Source organism: Nannobrachium achirus (assembly GCF_963921795.1).
Source record: "Nannobrachium achirus genome assembly, chromosome: 21".
Lineage (NCBI taxonomy): Eukaryota > Metazoa > Chordata > Actinopteri > Myctophiformes > Myctophidae > Nannobrachium > Nannobrachium achirus.
This window is the reverse complement of record NC_137828.1, coordinates 18,781,347-18,805,120: the sequence shown is the minus strand read 5'-3', so window position 1 is coordinate 18,805,120 and position 23,774 is coordinate 18,781,347. Positions and strand designations below refer to the sequence as shown.

Here is a 23,774-nt window from a genome sequence, read left to right as displayed (position 1 = left end):
TAACAAGTTGCATGTCTTCAAACGAAACGAGTCATGACTTATGCCCGTTTGAAGTTTGAATTTTCAAACGCTTCGTATAGCGCCACCCTTTGGCCAATTGGAATAAGATTGGTTTCAGTGATATTTTGACTAACCCTCTACATCTTTGCCAAATGCCATGAACGTGTAACTTTGCATGTATGATTTAGAGGCCGAAGAATAATTTGCATAAAACCGCAATATTGATTGAATTATTAAAAAAATATATTTCACTTTAAAAGAAATCCGACCAGACAGTTTGACCGTATTGGTCCAAAGTTCATGTGAAAAAGGTTTCGTGCGCGTAACGAAAAAAACCCAGGAGGAGATAGATTTTTACTGTTTTTCATATAATTCCAAATTGTGGGAGACCTAAAGGTCAGAGGTCAAAAGTCAGAGGGTAAAAGTTGTTCGGCATGAGGAGACGCATACGTGTATACAGGTTTCATGACTGTAACTCAAACACAGCATGAGCTATACCTGTTCAAAGTTCGCACTTTCGAAGGCTTCCTACAGCGCCACCATTTGGCCGATTGCTATAGAAAATAATAGCACACTTCGCCACCGTAAACTGAACACATTGATGTTTTTATTTTCATTTTCTCACTAAGTATGTAGGAGTAGAAAGGAACCGAAGTTCCCGTCTACTGATTGCCTGCCTGATAGATAAATAAACTAGAAAATGTGCAATTTGGGAAATTGCGAGTGTGGTTGCTCGCCCCGCCCCCCTCCCACGAGTTTTGCAAGACGATTATGTTGTCACGTCGCTCCCGAGATCGTTTGTGTTTCGTTTTGAGAGGGTTGTTCCCCCTGAAAAACGCATTTTGGCCTGAAACGGTTACGTTTTGTGCGTTTGTGGCGCCCCCTAAGGGTCGAAGTGGAAATGCTTTTGGGGATTTGTTGAATATCCCACCCGCAACTTGTGGTTAAAATTTGGTGTTGACTGGATGTTTCGTTTATGATTTATGGCTATTTTTGGCAAAACGGGCCCCTCTCGCTAACTTCGGAAGCGTGTTCCGGACGAACGGTATGGACTATCGAAATATCGCTTGAATATGTTTATCGCGTGGGTTCAGAGATCTTGTGTACCGATTTTTGTGACATTTGGAGAAAATATGTGGGAAAAGGAGCAAAAAGTGTGTTTTGAAGAAAATTCAAAATGGCGGAAAATCTATCCTGACGCAAATGGGCGTGGCCTATATGGGGAGATGCGTCATGACCCAAGGAATCCAGGGAAAAAATAATTTAAATTTTCCGACCTACGGTTCAAGAGTTATAGGGCAAAACGTAAAGTGGGGTGTTATAGCGCCACCATGTGGCCGAATGATGTAATTATTTTTTAATTAATTCTTAAAATTATTATGAATCTCCTCTCCAAGTTTTGAAACTTTAGCCCCAATGGTTTGTGAGAGAAAAATAATTCAATGTGAGTTTTTGTGATTCCCATTATAAGTCAATGGGGGAAATTAATTCACTAATAAATTCATATCAATTAAACGATACAACCTTTCTCTTATCGCAATAATAGCACACGATTCCCGATGAAGCCGGTCGATTTGACATATGGCGCGAGTGTGTGGCGCAAAAACTGTGGGCCGTGAAACGCGCCGAAAAAAAGTTTATCACCCAAAGAATAAATAAAGTTTCCCTAGAACTATAGTGTGTTGCCCTGTAAGGGCAACCACACTAATAATGACAATAACTAAAGTGTGCTCGCCTATAGGCGAGCCCACAATTATGCAGCAGCTTTTCCTCAAACACCTTTCGACCAAATATTAGCCAAACTAATGTGTTCCTTTCTTTTTTGACCTTTACGTCTTCTCAAAAGTGACAAAACCTGGGCTTCTCCAGATAGCAAACAGCAATAAATTCTGGAGGTCTGGAAAGGGGAAACCAGCCGAGTGCACTCTGCATTCAACCACAGAAAGACTTTCTCAGATTCCATGAGATGGCTCGGGCAAGAGGGGAATTTTCTTCCTCACTTTCCGACTGCACCTATCTGAACTTTAGACAATCACATTCATCCACTGCCAAACCCTTACACAATAAGAGTGATTTTATTGGCCAAGTGCATTTGTGCATACAAAAAGAATTTGGTTTAGCGAGTTGAGCAGTGGGACACATTAACATACGACAAAAGAATTTTAGAAAGCTGAGGGAAAGCTTTTTTTTTTATATAGAGGTGAAGGCTCTTCAGGCTGTTACACTGTTAGACAAGGCTCTCCTGTGTAAGATTTAAAGCTATACTGTGTAAGTTGCTCAACTAGTGGTCAGTAGCGTTATAGCAAACCGCAGTCGCGTCTGCTTTTTTCGGCCGTTTTTCGCCGCGGACCGGGCCTTCAGACCACCGCGTCCGCCTCGCCTCGCCGAGACCTATCCATAGAGGTCTTTCGTGTCCCTCTACGAGCCTCGGTTGGGGAGATACATGCTAAACTCCTAGCCCAGTGTAAACACTGCAGTGTACTTCCTGAAGAGCTCCGCAGTTGTGACATTTGGAGAAAATATGTGGGAAAAGGAGCAAAAAGTGTGTTTTGAAGAAAATTCAAAATGGCGGAAAATCTATCCTGACGCAAATGGGCGTGGCCTATATGGGGAGATGCGTCATGACCCAAGGAATCCAGGGAAAAAATAATTTAAATTTTCCGACCTACGGTTCAAGAGTTATAGGGCAAAACGTAAAGTGGGGTGTTATAGCGCCACCATGTGGCCGAATGATGTAATTATTTTTTAATTAATTCTTAAAATTATTATGAATCTCCTCTCCAAGTTTTGAAACTTTAGCCCCAATGGTTTGTGAGAGAAAAATAATTCAATGTGAGTTTTTGTGATTCCCATTATAAGTCAATGGGGGAAATTAATTCACTAATAAATTCATATCAATTAAACGATACAACCTTTCTCTTATCGCAATAATAGCACACGATTCCCGATGAAGCCGGTCGATTTGACATATGGCGCGAGTGTGTGGCGCAAAAACTGTGGGCCGTGAAACGCGCCGAAAAAAAGTTTATCACCCAAAGAATAAATAAAGTTTCCCTAGAACTATAGTGTGTTGCCCTGTAAGGGCAACCACACTAATAATGACAATAACTAAAGTGTGCTCGCCTATAGGCGAGCCCACAATTATGCAGCAGCTTTTCCTCAAACACCTTTCGACCAAATATTAGCCAAACTAATGTGTTCCTTTCTTTTTTGACCTTTACGTCTTCTCAAAAGTGACAAAACCTGGGCTTCTCCAGATAGCAAACAGCAATAAATTCTGGAGGTCTGGAAAGGGGAAACCAGCCGAGTGCACTCTGCATTCAACCACAGAAAGACTTTCTCAGATTCCATGAGATGGCTCGGGCAAGAGGGGAATTTTCTTCCTCACTTTCCGACTGCACCTATCTGAACTTTAGACAATCACATTCATCCACTGCCAAACCCTTACACAATAAGAGTGATTTTATTGGCCAAGTGCATTTGTGCATACAAAAAGAATTTGGTTTAGCGAGTTGAGCAGTGGGACACATTAACATACGACAAAAGAATTTTAGAAAGCTGAGGGAAAGCTTTTTTTTTTATATAGAGGTGAAGGCTCTTCAGGCTGTTACACTGTTAGACAAGGCTCTCCTGTGTAAGATTTAAAGCTATACTGTGTAAGTTGCTCAACTAGTGGTCAGTAGCGTTATAGCAAACCGCAGTCGCGTCTGCTTTTTTCGGCCGTTTTTCGCCGCGGACCGGGCCTTCAGACCACCGCGTCCGCCTCGCCTCGCCGAGACCTATCCATAGAGGTCTTTCGTGTCCCTCTACGAGCCTCGGTTGGGGAGATACATGCTAAACTCCTAGCCCAGTGTAAACACTGCAGTGTACTTCCTGAAGAGCTCCGCAGTGTATGATCTGGGCTTTGATTGGCCGGTAGGGAGACACGTGTACAGAATGATGCATATGACGTAATTTTGCCGGGAAAACAGCCCCGGTCACAGCCACCAGGGCTCAGTAGAACACATATAAAGAAAAGGCTTTGGGAGCTGAAATGAACAGAGTGGGTGTTCTAAAACTTTAGCGATTTAATAATTAGGACAATTTTAAGATTTGTTTTATTAAAAAAGTTACATAGTATAGCTTTAAGGCTGGGTAATGTTCCCCGGGCTGAGTTCATTTAATAATATTTATCACATTGTCCGGTAGGAGCACGTGGGAGTGTTTCAGGCAAAAATCGTGCACTTTATGAAAGAAGCATGAAATTTGGCACACAGTTAGAACATGCCATATGGAAATTTTTTGGCTATAGGGGCATCGCAGATTTGTCTTGGGAAACTTGTGGGAGCCAATCAAAGTTGGGCTCTCATAGACTTTACTATAGAGTAAAATAATACAAAAAATAAATATGCTTTAAGTAGCATGTGAGGGGTCAAACTAGGTGTTTTTCGGGATTCTGAATCCAATGCAAGCATTTGTTTTGCACGAAAAACATTCCTTTCCGAGAAACGGCCACCACAAAACTGTTGAAAAGTGATGACTCATCACTAAACCATACTTTTATCACTTTTATGGGGTCCGTTTTTAGCCCAAGGAGTGGTTTTCCTGCAAAATAAATGTTTGCATTGGATTCAGAATCCCGAAAAACACCTAGTTTGACCCCTCACATGCTACTTAAAGCATATTTATTTTTTGTATTATTTTACTCTATAGTAAAGTCTATGAGAGCCCAACTTTGATTGGCCCCCACAAGTTTCCCAAGACAAATCTGTGATGCCCCTATAGCCAAAAATGTTCCATATGGCATGTTCTAACTGTGTGCCAAATTTCATGCTTCTTTCATAAAGTGCACGATTCCATCAAAATACTGCCCGAAACGCCTGCACTAAGATCAAAAGGCACTTTACAAATTATACTTTATTTGACCATCTTATCTTTTATAAGGACATGTTTATTGAAAAGGAAATGAAAAACACCCCCCAAAAAATGTTAAATGTCAGAAGAAAAAAAAAAACTATGGGGAAATAAAAGAATCGTAGGGGAAGAAAAAGTTAAACTGGATATTTCCTTGACCCCGTAAAAACAGGTCCACGACCCAAAAAGGTCACGGCCCAAATTCAATGTTTGGGAAATGCTGTTCAATTATTTTCTCCTCATGGGTGGAAGAGGAACACGTCTTTCAGTAATCTATTCAGCTCCTGTCAAATAATGGTGAATATAGAAGAAATTACTTCTGTAGAAGTGCACACTGTCCTCTTTGGCAGATTCAAAAAAATACTGCTCTAAAATATTGGCGATTTATTGCAACAACTAGGCCCTAGTGCTGAACAAAACAACCACATTTGCAATAATAGGGGCACCCACTGGCCTACCGGTCCAGGCACATGCCACATAGGCTCTAATACCTGACAGCGTGTCACGGGTTCGAGTCCCGATCCCGACGACCTTTGCTGTGTGTCACTCCCCATCTCTCTCCCCATTTCCTGTCAGTCTACTGTTTTGGGGGTCGTGGCCTGAAAAGGTTGAGAACCACTGGACTAGAGTGATGCGCACAAGTAAATATTGAGTATGAGATAACAGAATGTGGTCTCCACTCTCCATGCTTATGATCACCAAACTAATAGTGCCATCTGATTTGGTGAAAGCTCAGACATAATGTGTACACAGAATAAAAGGCTCAACCCCAGTTAAAAGTTCAGAATTTGCACTACTTTTACAGTAACATTAAAGCCTTTTGAGTTTTATAGCACAATATTAGAAGAATATGGCTCATAGTAAAGCCTCAGATAACTAAGCAAGGCTAAATCAGAACACATTCATGAGAATACTGTTGCTATAACAAACAGACCTACATTGCGGTCATTTACATAAACTGTCAGTTCAATCAATATAAATGACTACCGGTATATACAATGCATCAAATAAGACAAATGTTAGATCAATCAAGTCAATACTCGATAACTTGCCCTCTGCGACCAGCGTTTCTATGTCTGCTTGTTAAAAGTGACTTTGGGCTTGTTTTTCTGTAAAGTCGCTTTTCGTAGTTGCGGTTTACTGTTTTTTTTTACTTGTTTCCAAAGTTCAGTTCAGTTGCTTATTTGGGCTTGCTGTGTAATGTTGTTTAAACCAGTGGTTAATTTAATGTCAAGGACCCCCACATAAAATATGTAATTTGGCTACAGAGCCCATCTGAAAATATGTCTCCCCCCCCCCATACAAGCTTTGTGTTGTTAAAATGTTGTTGTTGTTCAAAAGATATTCCAAATATTTGTATTTATATTTTTGAAAATAGCAGACTGCAGACCTACAAGCTCACAACGTGTCACTTTATTAGCTTGTAGATATCAGCTATTTTCAGATGGGTTCGTTTCTGGACACTTATTTCTCTCGCAAAATACGTCAGCACTGCCTAGTGAAGTAGTTTGACAGGTACTTTTAGTATCTTAGTGGTGTAGTGTATCTTGTACACACCCCCAGCATCTTGAAAAAGGCCTGGTGTACAAGATACACTACACCACTAAGATACCCATGTACTGTACCTGTAAAACTACTACACCAGAGGCAACTCCACTAATCACGTCCAACCCAGATTTGGCTCAAACAAAGGTTTAAATTCGTTCTACTATGCCGCAAATAAAATGTGGAATGCCCTACCAACGGCCTTGAAGGAGAGTAAATCCCTACTCTCCTTTAAAACCGCTCTGAAAAATCACTTACAGGTGGCTACAACAACAAAGCCTAAGGGCCGATGCATACTACACTTTTAGAGCCTAGTTTAATTCGGTTCGGCTCTGTCCAATGAAAAGATCAATGATCTGGATCAATGAAAAGAGTACAAAAGCCATAGTGCTTTCTTGGCTTTTAATCCTATTAGTAGAACCTGTATCTGAACTGTACTGTCCTGGGCTTTTCCTATGCGAACTGCTAATAAAGTATTCGATCAATCAAAGTGTCTATGACAAATAATACCACGCACCTGCATAGATGCAAAACAGATAATGTCCAAAGTCATCCATTTTGGAGCAGTGCAAACATCTGGCTTTCTAAAGTCATAAACTGAGTGGAAAAACGTGTTAAAAAATGTCCAGGGCTTAAGTAAACTGAAGCGTGGCCTACATCTGGCCTAGATATGGCCTACATCTTGGCACAAACGTCTCAAAGTGTGTTGTACGCCCAGGGTCCCATTGGCCAAGCTTCGCAGGACGCGCTGTCATTGGCTAGCGGGACGCTTGATGAAATGAACTCATAAATAGCACGGCTCATTTCACACTGGGTGTGATTTTTAGAACAAAGTGACAAAATTGAACAAAAGTGCTCAATGCATGTGCATGAACTGCTTGAAGTTTGCCCGTATTATTAAAAGCATATTATATAATATATAGTAGGCTACTTGTAGTCTTGTATGGAACTTACTAAAGTCACTTCCCTGCGGGGAATCCTAGTGTGATGGATGATGACGCATTTCAAGAAATGCATAATAGCATAGCTGCAGGCAGGGTGTTGCATTGATGCATTAACGCCATACGGTGCATTGACACTTGCTAATCTACGCTTTACATGGTCCATACGACGTCGTGCACGTAAGTTGCATGCACTATGATAAGCGCAACAGTTTTATTTGACCACTTAAAGTGGCGGTGCGTGCACTGCTCATACAGTAAATACAGGCCGAAGAGCCTCCAGACTAAAACATGAATGAAAACATGACGGTCCCGTCATGATTCTGGGTTGACATGGTTTTGAGCAGAGCGACTTATTTCCCCCTTACAGCTACACCAACATTCAGATTTCACGAACAAAGTACTTAATAAAGTCTCACACCTGTCTAAATACGGTACGCCCAACTATAAGTATCCGTATCCTCCGTATTCTTGAATATGAAGCCTTTTTATACGGTCGTGTTCTGTGTATCGCTGTATTTCCTGGCGTTCCCCATGCGCACCAACCCCATCTATGGACACTGAAATGTGGGCGTGGCCTTGCACAAATCAGTCCGGAAATACATAGGAAAACAGAAACCCATCGGATAAAAAGACTTCTTATTAAAGAATACGGAGGCTTCGGGTAATTACAGTAGGCCGTATCGTATTTAGACACGTGTGAGACTTTATTAAGCACTTTGTTTGTAGAATATGAATGTTTGTGTAGCTGTAAGGGGCGAAATAAGTCGCTCTGCTCCAACCCAAGTACACCCAGAACCATGACGGTGGTGAGATAGTTTCAGGGCTACCTCCTCCAGACAGTCCTTGCTAAATGGGTGACAACAACACTGCAAAACGACAGCCGTTTTGTGTGAAATTTCAACGACAATAACCGCAGCATATCGACGGACTGTGAGCGGTCCTCACCTGTAGGCCCGCTGGCTTGGAGAGCTGCTCTTTAGGTCGCACACCGGCTCATTATATCTCTGCAAACGTCTTGATAATCGCTCGATCTTCATAACTGTTTCTCTCCGGCCATGTTTTTTTTTAAGCCGGTACCACCGACTCGCGGCCGTAGGGTGAGACATATATGAGCCTGCTTTTTATGTATCGCATATTCCTGGATGTATGCGGAGGAGAACGCACGACACGAACGATACTACGCGGTTTTTTACTCTGTATTGTAAATTATGTTTCCGATTTGTGGGTGAAATAAACATTTCCGAGTGACTACTTTGCCCTGAACCCCCGTTTTAGACAAAGTGGTACGGCTCGTGATGTTCCAGTTCATCTCTGCAAATGTAGCCAATGAGCGTGCGAGAAATGTAACGCTCTCCAATGTAACGTTGTCATCATTCATAGGACAGTGGTTCTCAAACTTTTTCATGTCAAGGACCCACACATTGACACTTATTAGCCCGCGGACCCCCTAAGATAATGACAAGGATCTAGCAGTAATTCTCAACCATTTTAATTTTCAAGGACCTCCAGTTTGACATGCACTAGGCTGCGGACCCCATTTAATGGCATTTCTATCTCTGAGACCCCAATTTATATTGTGAAATCAATGTAAATGTATCTCTGAGTGTGTACAAATGGAGCCGGTAGGGTCCATTTGGTTCCATTTGTACACTCTCTGAGTTACATACCACCCGATACATGCACATACCAATAGGCATAAGGGTCCATTTGGTTCCTAACTATCAAGCTGGGGACCCCCTGGAACTCCCTCAAGGATCCCTGCAGGTCCCTGGACCCCACTTTGAGAACCAATGTGATAATAAGGGATATCTCTGACTGTCACACTGTGTCACGCATCATATACACTGTAGGCTAATAATATAAAATATGAATGGATTGAAATTATGCTTCCATTATTGTGGTAGAAAACCGTTATTAACATGGTCAGGATATCTTGCCAGTGGAAGATTTATATTTTTTTACTCTTGCTTTGGCAATGCAAATGTATGTTTTATCATGCAAATAAAGCTCCTTTGACTTGAATTTAATTGAAATTGGAAGACACGATTTGACACTTTGAAGACACTTTGGTTTTAGGGATTAGGGAATTATTACAGTTTACAATTAGGAATTTAGCAGACGCTCTTAATCCACAGTGATTTGTCACTCACCTCTTAGGTGGAAACATTATCACCTAAATGCTGATTTTGATGTAAATCACTGCTTAGGTGATGACGTTACCACCTAAAAGGTGATACACGTTGTATCACCTAAAAGTGGAGTATACATGGGCATTTACAATAAGCAAAGGACAGCACAAGGTACATCAAACGCGTAGAAATTGTAATCTAAAAACGTAGGTATAGACCCAGAACCAAGATCGTCAGTCTAACAGTAACTGAATAAGATTATTAATACAATTTATGATCTGTATATCGAACACTATAGGATGTCTGACCTGGCATCAGTCTATATAAACTGCTTAATAAAAATCTAAATTACAATTATTATTATTATCATCTAACTATTAATTTACCGAATGTCTGCATGTCCGTCTGACCGTCTGTCTGCATGCTGACATCACTGATACTACACAGTGTCGCCCCACCATGGTAACAACCGCATGCTGAAACAATTCCCACATTTGGAGATGATATCCGCCGTCTGTCATCAAATTTGGAGATGAGCATGCTGACATCACTGATACTAAACAGTGCCACCACCATGGTAACAGCTGCATGCTGAAACAATGACCCAATTTGGAAACATCACAGACTGATACAACGGCTATTTCACACACACACACACACACACACACACACACACACACACACACACGCACACACACACACACACACACACACACACACGCGCGCGCACACACGCACACACTGACATGCACATACGCACACACACACACACACACACACACGCACACACACACACACTCACACACACACACACACACACACACACACACACACACACACACACACACACACACACACACACACACACACACACACACACACAGGCACGCACACACACACACACACACACACACACACACACACACACACTTGTAACCTTCTTAACTATACCTACACTGGGGTCTTGGTGCAGTGAAGCATGGCGTTAGTTTTGCAATTGGAGTCAACTGAGGCTACACGTGTCCTGTTCTATTAAACCACTGTCATGGGCCACAGTCTATAGCCCCTGGCAGGTGGCCTTGCTCCCTGCGGTCCCGCGCGTATGCGTGCGCGTGTGTGTGTGCGCGCGTGCGTGCGTGCGTGCGTGTGAAAGGCAGACAGACAGACGGACAGAGAGATTGAAAGTGAAAGAGAAAAGAAAGAGTTCATTCACTTAGGGAATTTTCTCTCATTAGGTTTACTCTCTCGGCGAGAAACAGCAACACGACAGATCATTAGAAAACAGATAAACGCAATCAGGAACTTAGCTACAGGTGTTGTGACAACTGCTCTGCCGAAAGCTTCTGTTTCATGCTGATAGCACTCCACAAGTAATATCAACGTTGCTCATCTCTAAAAACAGGATATGAAAGAGAGCCGACTGGCTGTTTCTAGTAGGCTACGCCTTGATGAAACACCGAGAGGTATCAGTCATGAATATTACTTGTTTATGACTGGAACACCTGATGAAAGTCACACTCTAATGCCTTTTGCAGAACCCGGGGGTATCGATCATTAGCATTTCCGGCTTATGGCTGATTCATCTCACGAAATGCTCAGGTAGCACTCTATAAATAATCTATTGTTTTTTACTATGAAAAAATAAAACCAGTCGTGGCATTTCTACTTCAAATCAATACAAGGATCTTTAGCTCAGGGCTAAATAGAATTAAGAATTGCTTCAGGATAATGACAGTATCGATCAGTGTTCTGCTCACTGAACCATGTCAACGGGTGGCACCGTGGCAGGTTCATTCTCATCTGTGACCGTACACAAAGAGGGAGACTGGAGCAGGTTGGACTATCAAGGCAATCCTCTCTTGCATCTCGCTTGCAGTGGAACTACGCAACACCTCACTTTATTAATAATAACTTGGATTTATATAGCGCCTTTCAAAAACCCAAGGACGCTTAAAGAGGTGGTGCCATAGTTTTGTACTTTTTCTGTTTTTCATGTGTCTAGGAGGTTGAAAGTACATCATTGGACCCCCTGGTGTGGTTTTAATGAGCAATTATGTATTCTCTTGGTATTTGTTTGTTTTCTCTTGGAGGCTGCCACCTTGTGGTCAAAAGTGTCAGTTAAAAAACACAGATACTTTTACATCACAGAATCAACTCCTCCCCTAATTACCATTCACCCAACACTGTGGGGTGTGGCTAACTTCAGCTGGGTCACCACCCACCATGACATCCATGCATACTTAATGAACTGGGGGTGTGGCCACATAAAAACCCAATTTTAACTCTTTCTGCATAGTTTTTTGGAAAAAATCTTCCTCCTAGTATAATCATAATACCTGATAATCATGTTTTAGAGAGGGGGGGGGGGGATCATGGCACCACCTCTTTAACAATTAGAAAAATAACCTGCAATATAAATTATGACTTAAACACTTAAAGGAGTAGTTCACCCCCAAAATTACTTGGAGACTTGAATTCATGGATATTTGTTTTGGTTTTTGTCCCATTCCTAAGCCAATAATATGAGGAGGCTTTTTGTGTCTCCATACTAGGAGAAAAAGGATACTGTTTGTGTCTCCATCGGGAACCACTGCTGGTCATCAAATTGGCATAGGAATGAGACAAAAGCAAAAAAATGTCCATGAATTCATGTCTCCATGGGGTGAGTAATCAATATAAAAAAGTTCTTTTTTGGGTGAACTATCTCTTTAAACCCCTCGGGGCTCTATACTATTGTACTGTATTTTATTTTGGGGGAAAGCTGAAAATAGCCACTATTTTCTGCAAAAGCTCACCCTCACAAAGATGCTGGGGTTTAAGTGGTTAGACCTTCTCAAGAGAAGTGAGTGCAGCCCACCCACTCTTCCAAACCCAGCGATTCAGGAGCTCACAGAAAGGTTATGGACTAACTTATGTTCTCCCGTGGCGTGTACCTGATTATTATTGGCACTTGGAACTTGGAAGTTCTTCGGAAATGTCATTTAATTACCCTGCAATATAACATAATCATAGTGGAAGAAAGAAACCATACTGGAGGAAACGTTTGTCTAATCTCTGTACTTGTAAATGTCAAAACTATTTCAAAGATTCTTTGAATTCTTGTCTTTTCGAATTGGAAACACTACATACTGTTACAGAATGTAGTTGGAAATCTTCACACTATACAGTATTACTGTATAGTGTGAAGATTTCCAATTTGCTCCATAAATATAATTAATTTACTTTGCTCATTATAATGTAGGACAGTGGTTCTCAACCTGTGGGTCGGGACCCCCAGGGGGGTCCCCAATTTATGTTGGTGGGGTCCCCAGATGATTAACTTAATGTGCAACATTGTTTTCTCTCTCAACAGTAAACAAACCAAAATAAAGTTTAAAGGTATAGAGGGTATCTACACATTTCTAAAGTGACAATTTAATACCTCTAAAATGCCACATTTTCAAATAGTAGAGGCAGACATTGTGAAAATAGCAGATCTAACGCGAGGCGTTGTGAGCATGTAGATCTGCTATTTTCTCAATAGAACGGTGTTATACAAAATGTAATGCCTCAACTCTTAGTACTCATCAGGGTGGGGTGGGGGAGGGGTCTCCAGTTAAAATATGATTATTTTGGGGGTTGCGGCCTGAAAAGGTTGAGAAACACTGATGTAGGAGACAATGAGGTGTCTTGATGATTGTTTATGACATGTTTTGATCTTAAATATTCATATCTTTGTTAGCTTCATTAAGTATGTGTCCACTGTCAAGTCGAACCCTCCTGCTTCTGTGAGGCATGTTTCAAGCGTACCTTTTTGCCATTGGCGTTGAATACATTACCTCTCTATTACAGGCATGTCTGCATGGCATGTACTGCATTCATATGCAACCTTATGGAAATATGAAACGAATAGAATGTACACCTCATTGGATACGCTGAATAACCATGAACCTCTCTTCTTCACGATTCCCTAATGTGGAGGACCGCTGGATTGTTGTTTCTCTTTTTAAAGGTTAATGTTTGCGTGATTCTGCTTTGTTAAGCACAGAAGAGAGAGTGTTGTTTAACTCTGACAAAGCAAAGGGACCATAGCTTCAGTGTTGATTTCGTCGACTAAAACTACAGTATGACGAAAAATGTTTTTCGACTGCGTTTTTTTTCACTGACGAAAACTAAATAAAAACTAAGCTGTGATGACTAAAACCAAGACTAAAACCAAGACTAAATATGTTGACAATTTCGTCAACAAAATAAAAACTAGACTAAAATGTTGGGGAGGAACTGATGGAGAAGAGAGTCATTTTATGTTTGGTTGCTCTCCAGTGTTGCGTGCTGAAAATAGCCGATCTACAAGCTCACAACGTGTCGCGCTGCGACGCGTTGTGAGCTTGTAGATCGTCTATTTTCAGCACGCAACCAAGTGTAAAATCAGTCATTACGATGCCATCAAGGCCTGCCAAAATACATTTCAGTTGACTAAATCAACTGTAGATTTAGTCGCCTAAAATCTTATGATATTTAGTTGACTAAAATTAGACTAAAACTAAAACTTTTCAGGTGACTAAATTATGACTAAAACTAAATGGCATTTTATTCAAAAGACTATGACTAAAACTAGATCACAATTTGCTGTCAAAAACAACACTGCATAGCTTATAGGTCTATTTTATAGTTACCGGTATGCAATCCTTGAGGGGACCATTTTTATACACCTCCTGAGTTCAATTAAAAGTCAATGTTCTGCTGTGAAGGAGGGGGGGTGGAGAAAGGGGCTGACATGCATCTCGGGTCAAGAGATGGATGTGAACCCAGGATGTTGCCAAATGTGGTCTATCGTGTTAAATGGTTGTCACTTTTGACTCATTTTCTCTGGGTTACCCATTGCCTAACCTAAAGATTGTATTTCCTTTGTACAAATAACAGACTCTTAAGTGAGTTTTCTGTGGTTTTACATAAATTGTAAGCCCCTTATTGAGACACACAGTGATATTATGAGTTGCTATATTACGAACCGTGAACAGATGGTCGAGATGTCAAGGTGTAATTTGCCTGGCATTATGAAAGTCACAGCCCACGGTGTGTGGCCTTGTAGTAATGATACTATCCATGCACATTAAGGACAGGATATTTCCAAAGGGGCTGTGTTGCACAACTGATCCAGGAGGCAAGAGGAGAAGGGAAAAGAGGGAGAGAGAGTGAGAAAGAGAGAGAGAGAGAGAGAGAGAGAGAGAAAGAGAGAGAGAGAGAGAGAGAATGTGCGTGCGTGCGTGCGTGCGTGCGTGCGTGCGTGCGTGCGTGCGTGCGTGCGTGCGTGCGTGCGCGTAGAGAAACAGAGAGAGACATCTGGAACGTGAAGGGACAAACAAGTGAGATGTGTCTCAGCAAGCACGGTCAGGACCTGTCCTGGACCAATCAGTTACGTCTTGATTGGGGCCAGATCAAGTCAAACCATGACTAGTCAGATCTGGCCTCGAATATCACCTGATTTCAACCAACATAAATCCTGCCCACGAAAACAGACGCCCTGGATTTATCAGAGAGGGTCCGATCGAGGCCAGATAAATACTAGTCAGATGTGTCCCAGAATATAACCTTACATGCTCATATCTCAACTAACATTACAAACAATAACAGAAATCCTGTCAAACTAAAAAGTCCATATGATGTCCTGGTAATGACGTCAAGATCATCCCCATATATGGGCTGTGACCTGGCCTAGTTCTGAACGTCACCGGAGTCACCGGAGGACGTTATCATAACGTCATCATGACGTCATTTGGCTTGCAGGGAGCCTTTCATTTCTTACTGGATTATCTGGAGGATGTGTTTGGTGTGTGCATGCGACTGTGTGTGTGCGTGCATGCATGCGTGTGTGCGTGTGTTTGTGTGTCAGGGACGTGCTGGCCATTGGGAAAAGCGGGACAACTCCCGAACGGCCGGTTCATTCCCGGCCAGTTCACTAGTTTAAATCATTTTTAAATGATAAATACAAAACAAACGGTTTTGGACATATAAGGTTTCCACCCGACAACAACGAAATTTAAAAATTAAAATAAACTCTTTTTCCCGGGCTGAATCAGGGGCCCAGCACGTCCCTGGTGTGTGTGTGTGTCAGAGATTTCTTACATGCCTAATCTCCCCCTGGCTTCGTTGTTCTCTGGATTCCTTCTCCTGTGCGAAGACTCCGAAGAGTCTCGGAGCCAAGACGCCCTCGCCCCTCTCCACAGTTGTAAAACCCCCAAAAATGAAACACTTGGCTATGTCTCTCTCTCTCGTTTGAGTTCCATCCAGATGTTGCCTTGGCTTTTGACGAGTGACAGTATGCATGTGTGTTTGCAGGAGGGACCTTTGGCGCTCGGCTGGGCTTCACACCTCTGAGGTGAACTCTCAGGAGGTCAGCACAGTTTTACAGTTTGTTAGACCTACAGAACACATGCGGGGGAACATGCACATCCACAACATGCAGGCACGTGCACACATAGACATCAAAGGGGGCTTGAGCCCCTGCCCTTTTCCCCGTCTGAAAAAGGGGGACTGCCCATTGGTCCGAAAGTTCATTAGTCCGAAGGTTCATTAGTCCGAATTTAGTTAGGGTTACTGAGGTTAAGGTTAGGGTTAGAGACGAGTTAGAGTTAGGCATAGTATTCTTAACAAATTCGGACTAATGAACCTTCGGACCAATGCCATGGCACCCTGAAAAAGTGCCCTTTCTAGACCATAAATGCGTTTTTTTTACTCTGGCGAAAGAAATGCAAATGCCCTCTTTCCATGCCATACCTGAAGGCAGCATTCAAGAGAATTGCCTTGTCCAACCTCTCCTGAACTTGAATGCAGCATCTTATGTTGAAAGAATTGCCCTCTCTGCGTAGAAATCCATGCCTTACGCCACATCTCCAGTATTGACTTGATTATGCTTAATTCAATTCCTTGGGCTAAACACGGCCCCACAAAACTATGGTTTAGCGATGAAAAGTGATGAGTCATCACTTTTCACAGTTTTGTGGGGGCCATTTTTAGCCCAGGGAATCTTTTTCGTGCAAAACACATGCTTGCAATGGATTCAGAATCATGAAAAAACCCTAGTTTGACCCCTCATATTATGCTACTTAAAACAGATTATCTTTTTGCTTTTTTTCCCCTGTATAGTAACGGGACAGCAACTTTAGCAGCTGATAGGACCAATTTAGCTATGACTTAGGAAGGGTTATCATACCAAAATATAATCTACAGATATAGCTTCTCAAAAATGGTAAGTAACCTTTGCCACCTTTCCGAGAGCGACAACTCGTATGGCCCATGGACTATATGGGCCACATGGCTCTGTAAAGGTGCCTCCACACCGAAAATACTACAGGAGACTTGTTCAAACTGTTCACAGACTGCAAAGAACTGCAAAGAACTGCAAAAAACTAAGCACATTTAATTTTCCAGCCGACTGTATGCCGACTGTAATTACTGTACTGTTTTGCGCATGCGCACTGTGTTGCCATATCGGCTCGTTACAAGCGACTTTGATCCTGTTTTCCTATAATGTTGCTAGTTGTAGGTTACTTTTGTTTGGGCATGTTTCTGAATTGTAGTTGCTTATTTGGCCTTGCTTTCAACATTCTTTTAGAAAACAGCTAATGTAATAGAGATCAATAGGTGAAACTGGACGCTCCTTTAGGCTTTGTTTTCATAGACCTGGTCGCTTGTTTAACTCACAGAATCTGGCAACCGAGGAGCAGAAGCGGAGATGCTTCCTGTCCGGTGATTTTTTCTCCTCACACCAAAACAACACACATCACTATTACTAGCGTTGCCTTGGAGTTGATTAGTATAGGAAATTGAGAGTTGAGATTGTGAATATGCTATTTAGTTAAAATATGCAACGGGAAAATGTATCTGGCTTATTTAGGCTTGGTTTTGCTGCAGCAGTAGCAAACTAATGGTCCATTACAACTCGCTACAATTCACCGACGTCCAGGGGCGACTCTACAAAACTGAGCAAGTCCAGTTTTCCAGTTCTCCGTCGATAACGCTCCCGACCCGCTGCCGAAAACCTACCGATGAGCTCCCGTTCGGCAACAGACGCTTTCCGCCGCGTTCCGCCGCCGAATCGTCGCCGAATCTGTGCGGTTAAAAGTGGCCTTAAGGCTTACTATGAATTTTACTGTGTAGATTGGGGTCCCAGAGATAGGGGAGGGAACCAGTGTTCTAGCTTGCCTCTGAGAAGCAATGCCATAAAAAAAAAGAAGAAAACATCCTCGCGGGGTTACTTAAAGTATCCACTGCAGCGCCCGTTTCCCCTTCCTGACCCCCTCATTCTGAACTCTTAAGGAGGGACTATCTTCCCCGCATGTTTATTTCCAAAGCCTAACAGAGTGTTATGTTATTATTGCAGTCATTTCCTGCGCTGGAATTTAATTTCGGAGCTCCCGTTCCCCTCCTATAAAGCCAGAGCAACAGCCCATCAGCCCTTTCAGCACCTCTCCCTGGGTCTTGTAAAGGTGCGGGTGGTCAAGGTTGGACCCTGAAGTGCAGCCCTGCGTGGACTCTTGAGCTGTGAAATTGCATTAAATCCGCCATGGCGGCGAGGCCCATGGCGATGCTGCGACTTAATGAAAACTGTTTGACACGGGGCTGGCTGCTTCTTGGAGCAGCAGAGACAAGCTGTTTGACAACCACGGCTTATAACCACTCCGGCCCTGTTTTATATCGTTGTCGTCGGGTTGAAACCTTGTATGTCCAAAACCGTTCGTTTTGTATTTATCATTTGTTTGCTTGTAGATCAGCTATTTTCACTAGTTTTGTGCGACAGTCTTATATGATGAAGCAGGGCTTTGCTTGATGAAAAAACACACACATTTGAAACTTGGAGATACAAGGTTTCTCGCCCCGACAGTGACGATATACTTCATTGTACGACTTCATTGTCACACTGCGGAAAATAGCAGATCAAGCTAGCTGTGAGCTTGTAGATCTGCTATTTTAGCTATTTTTCATATTTATTAGAACTTTGCATTGGAAAAGGTACAGTTTCATGACAGTTCACCGGTACAACTAAAAGGTCAACTAAAAGGATAGTTTACATTGAGATCCTTTTTTAACATAATATAACATTGAATGACAGACAGATAGAACACAGTACTATGCCTCTACCATGTACAGTACAATATGATGAGATGTTCCACTTATTGCTCCCAAAGGAAAATGTTCTGTGTGTGTGCGTGCGTGTGGGAGTAGGGGAGCAGCAGCTCACATCACATTCTGTATTAAGATTCATACTCTTAGCAGCAAACACACAGGCAGGCAAGGACATACTGTAGTTATTAAAGAACGGGGATTATAGGGTGCGTTACAAAGCTACTCAGTGATTGCTTCCATTGTCAAATAGAAGCATTTTTATGCTAATAGTCATGGACTGTTCCAGGTCAGGGTGACTGTATTATTAGATTTGTTAGTCACCATGTGTGAGTCATGGTTCATCCAACCCAATTTAACCGCTTAAACTCTATTTTATTCTTTCATATTATGCAAACATTGTGGGAATAGCCAATCTACATGCTCACTACTGTACACACTTGATTGTGGTATTGTGAAAGAGAACCAGAGACGGTCACTGAACACAGGATACACAAAAGGATGGATTTTCCTGGGAAAGACTGGCATCGTATTCCACCAATTCTAACCTCTACAGCAGTGGTTCTCAACCTGTGGGTCAAACTATTTTTGGGGGTCCCCAGATGATTAACTTAACGTGCAACATTGTTTTCTCACTCAACAGTAAACAAACCAACATAAAGTTTAGGTTTATAGAGGGTATAATATGCACATTTATAAAGTGAAAAAATTTAAGTCCTTTTTAATACCTCTAAAATGACAAATTAAACATTGGCCAAATTGTCAAATATTAGAGGCAGAAATTGTGAAAATAGCAGATCTACGTGATCACAACGCCTCGCGAGCAGCATTACCCAGAGGTGGGCCGTAGCCTACTTTAAATGTTAATTTGGACTTATAGGGCCCTATTTTCGTCCATGCCTTACCCTTTACACTTAAACTTATTTTCCTTTTTAACCATTTTTAAAATGAAAATGAAATAGTTCAAATCTACAAGCTCACAACGTGTCGATGTAGATCAGCTATTTGACGTATTTTAAAGTGTTTTTGAAAATAGTAAAAAAGGGCAAAGAGGTTAAGGCATGGACGAAGATATAGCAGATAGTGTCTAAATAGACCATGTTCTATTCCTTTTCTTTCTCATTGAACCATTTGGTAAGAGGCAACCATCAATATAAAACATGGTTCTATCTCTATGGATGCCTGTCAATCAGAAAAGTATATTCATAATGAACAAAACTATGACTATTGGCTCATCTCCCCACTGAAACCCGGGCCAACCAACCAGTAGTAGAACACCATTGTATTTGTTGTGGCGACCGGCCAAGCCGAAGGCACTGCGGCTGCCAGGTATTGAACCTCAGTCTCTGCTGGGGTGGGCAAACGTTTTACCTCTATGCCACCCAGAAGCACCCCTAAATGTATATTTACCAAATATGGAATCGGGGTGGCGCACACGGGTAAGGTTCCTGCCCACCACCTCGGAGACTGTGGCGGTTACATTCTTCCACGGTGCATCCGGCTTGTCTAAGCACTCTAACGAACACAATTGGCAGTGTTCGAAGGTGGAAACCCTGTTGTGGAGGGTGCTCTCTAGCGACTCCTACAGGTTGGTCGGAGGGATACAGGTCAGGTGGGCGCTAGGGACATCTGGGCACCTTGATGTAAAATCGTCTATTTTGTCCAAAATGTTAAAAGCTATAAAAGTCGAAATGGTAAAAGTAAAACAAAGTATACGTGATGTGAACATGCGCGGACGTTAGGTACATCATTATCAGACTTAATTTTATCCTTACAACTTCTTGTTTATGCCCAAAATGACGGATGTTGTGTAGCAATTTGTAGCAATTGTAGAAATATTGGACCTTAATTGTTGGATTTTTAAGGATGTAATGATTGGGTATACTTTTGGCTTTACTTAAAGTTGTGATAGTCAATATCTGGAGCTCTTTAAATCTCGTAAAGCTCATAAACTTGTAAAAAAAAATAGTATACATGATCATTACATGCTTAAACATTCGACAATTAAGGTCCAATATTTCTACAATTGCTACAAATTGCTACAAAACATGTATATCCGTCCTTTTGGGCATATCCGTCATTTAGGGGCATAAACAAGAAGTTCGTAAATCTCGTTTTACTCGTTTAATATCTAAGACCATTTTTCAAATATTAATTTTTTAAACATTTTGGGCAAAATAGCCAATTTTACATCGAAGTGCCCAGATGTCCCTAGTGCCCACCTGACCGTGGAGATATGAGGTTTTTGCCCGACAGTGACTATATCCATCCTGCCTCACCCCTTTTCACTGCAGTAGGGCTACATCTCCATTCACAGGTATTATTTCATCGTGAAGCAATTTCGAATGGAAGGGGAAGGATGCCTCCAAAAACAACACCTTGATATACTGAGCCTGACGTCTTTGCGAAAACGCATGGCGGCCATTCCAGCAGCCATGACAAATGAGCAGTAAAATGCAACCGGCTGTCCAACAAACACAGTATAAATTCAAGCCGGGGTTTCCAGGGGACGGCTGTCTCCTCTGACAATCACAGAACGCTGGGAAGGACCGGGGGCAAGCTATATAGCAGGGGTCTTCAACGTTTTCAGGCCAAGGACCCCTTAGTTGAGAGAGAGATGAAGCTGGGACCCCCCCACAACCTTCTCATAGATTCCATATAGTTTCATCGTTTGACAGCACAATCATCTGTGTATTTTGGATTCATATCAATTCGTGTTTTCAGATATTTAACCACTTGAACAGTCAATACTTAAAGGTGATACACCGTGAAATTTCACTTTTCCTATTTTAAAACCTTTTTTTGGGGTCCCACTAGCACCTTCTAATTCTATCCTCACAAAGTCCCATTTCAGACCGATGTGTCTTTCTCTGGTTTTGAGAAGGCGAAGGTTAAAAGTATCCCACGGGTTCTCAAAACAGGCTGTTCAGATTTGCTGCCGATTGTGACGTCATCTGCCGATTGTGACGTCATCATAAAAAAAATAAAAAATAAAAAATAAAAATAAAAATTCAAAAGGATTTTGGGGGGTGGCGCAGTTCAGGCCAAAGGTGGTACTGCAGCTGAAATGCTCTGAGAGCCATTCAAAAATGAGAGAGGCTCTCTATTCAGGAGTGGTAATTTAGCCTCAAACCTTTTGAAAAACGTTTTTGGGACATAAACAATATGACATAAATACTTTTTAAATGCATGGTGTATCACCTTTAATAAACTTTACCGTTCACTCTGTACTTAGTCTGCTCTTTTTCCCCTCTACACCAAACCTCTTTGCCAAAAATAGCCGATCTACAAGCTCACAACGCCTCGCAGCATGAGGCGTTGTGAGCTTGTAGATCGTCTGTTTTTGGCTAAAGTTCTCAGAATATTGGGTGCTAGGGTTCAAGTGGTTAATATAAAAAAGGAGAACAAGGTTTCTATCACAAAGATTTGGAGGACCCCCTGTAGTAACTCTGAGGACCCCCTAGGGGTCCCGGACGCCCTGTTGAAGACCCTTGCTATATAGGCTCTGGGATTGCACGCCGCTCGCTGCATGGGCCTATATGAGTATCAGAGTAGGCTACATATCAGTGCACGTGTGCGTACGTGCGTGTGTGTGAGGATATAAGTTCATGTATGTCTACGTTTAAACACAGGCTAGCCAAGATAAGTATGTGTCTTGGACTGCGGGAGAGGCAGGCGGCATTGCGATCACCTTCAGGTCAACGGCCCTCCCAGCCCTGTGGAAAAGCCTCCCTGTGGAATCATGGAGGAGACAGAGGAGTCTCTGTTTGTTTATTCTAGGCGGGGTGAGTGCGGGGAGGTAGTGCTGTGGCCTATCATCCTCCTGTCACCCCAGGGACAGGCTATCTAATCTCATACAGATTTTGTCAGAGGGAAAGGGGGGACGCTAGAGAGATGCAGTTTGAGTAAAGTTTGAAGAGGTGGTGCCATAGTTTAGTACTTTTTCTATGTTATATGTGTCTAATCTATGGAGTTAACATTGCTCTAATAGTTACATTTTCCTTCCCTGTGTATTTGGGGTTTCTTCCTGAAAGCTGAAAGGCCCAGTTGAAAAACACAGATTCACAGATCATGAACTCATCCCCTCCCCTTTTACCATACATACACCCAACAATGTTGGTGTGGCTAACTTCAGCTGGGTCATCATCAGTGCCACCCACCTCACAACCAGGCATACTTAATGAACTGGTGGGTGTGGCCACATAAAAACATCATTTGAACACTTCTGTACACTTTTTTGGAAAAAAAATCTTCCCCCTAGTATAATCACTATAGTAAGATGCCTCGGTCGCGCCATGTCTTGGCTGTCTGGCCAGTGATGTATATCGGACCAGTTACCCATATGGAGACTCATGGTACCCACACATGGAGACTCCTGGTACCCATATATGGAGATCCATGTACTGTATATGGAGATACGCTGTGAGACCCCAAACATGCAATAATACCTGATCATCATGTTTTAGGGGGGCAAAGATCATGGCACCCCATCTTTAAGTATTTTCAAACCACCCTATATTGAACATGTGAAGTAAGTAAAAAGAATAAAAAATAAAAAATAAAAGCCAACACGTCACATTGCAACACATTGGGAGCATGTAAGCCTAGATCAGCTAGCTACTGTTTTCTTGAAAAATCTTCAAACATTTTTGCCTATAATAATGACATTCCCGATAAGGGACACCATGGATTAAAGTAATTCAATGACTTAACTTCTTAAGATACGTTGTCTTCCATATCGAGTATCCAATCGGTCAGGGACGTGCTGGCCATTGGGAAAAGCGGGACAACTCCCGAACGGCCGTTTCATTCCTGGCCGGTCCAGGCGGGCCAATAGGAAAAAAAATAAAATAAAATGTCGGCCTTCGTTCCATTTTGGGGGCTGGGCAGCCAACAAAGTAAATTGTCACTGTCGGGCAGAAACCTCGTAGCTCCAAGTTTCAAATTTGTAAATTTTTTTGCAAAGCAAAGCCCTGCTTCATCATACAAGGCCGTCGCACAAAAGTAGCGAAAACAGCAGATCTACAAGCACACAATGTGTGCTTGTAGATCGGCTGTTTTCACTAGTTTAAATCATTTCTAAAATGATAAATACAAAACAAGCGGTTTTGGACGTACCGGTACAAGGTTTCCACCCGACAAAATATAACTCATGTAATTG

General features: G+C 42.1%; 1 protein-coding gene across 1 annotated transcript in view; it reads right to left on the bottom strand.

Moving 5' to 3' along the window:
• znf438 (zinc finger protein 438) overlaps positions 1–8,420 on the bottom strand; it is a 136,146-nt gene extending 127,726 nt beyond the window's left edge. Inside the window, exon 1 of the mRNA XM_080752428.1 lies at positions 8,328–8,420. The gene's annotated coding sequence lies outside the window, so the exon portion shown is untranslated. The remainder of the gene's footprint in view (positions 1–8,327) is intronic.
• Between the last annotated feature and the right edge of the window lie 15,354 nt (positions 8,421–23,774).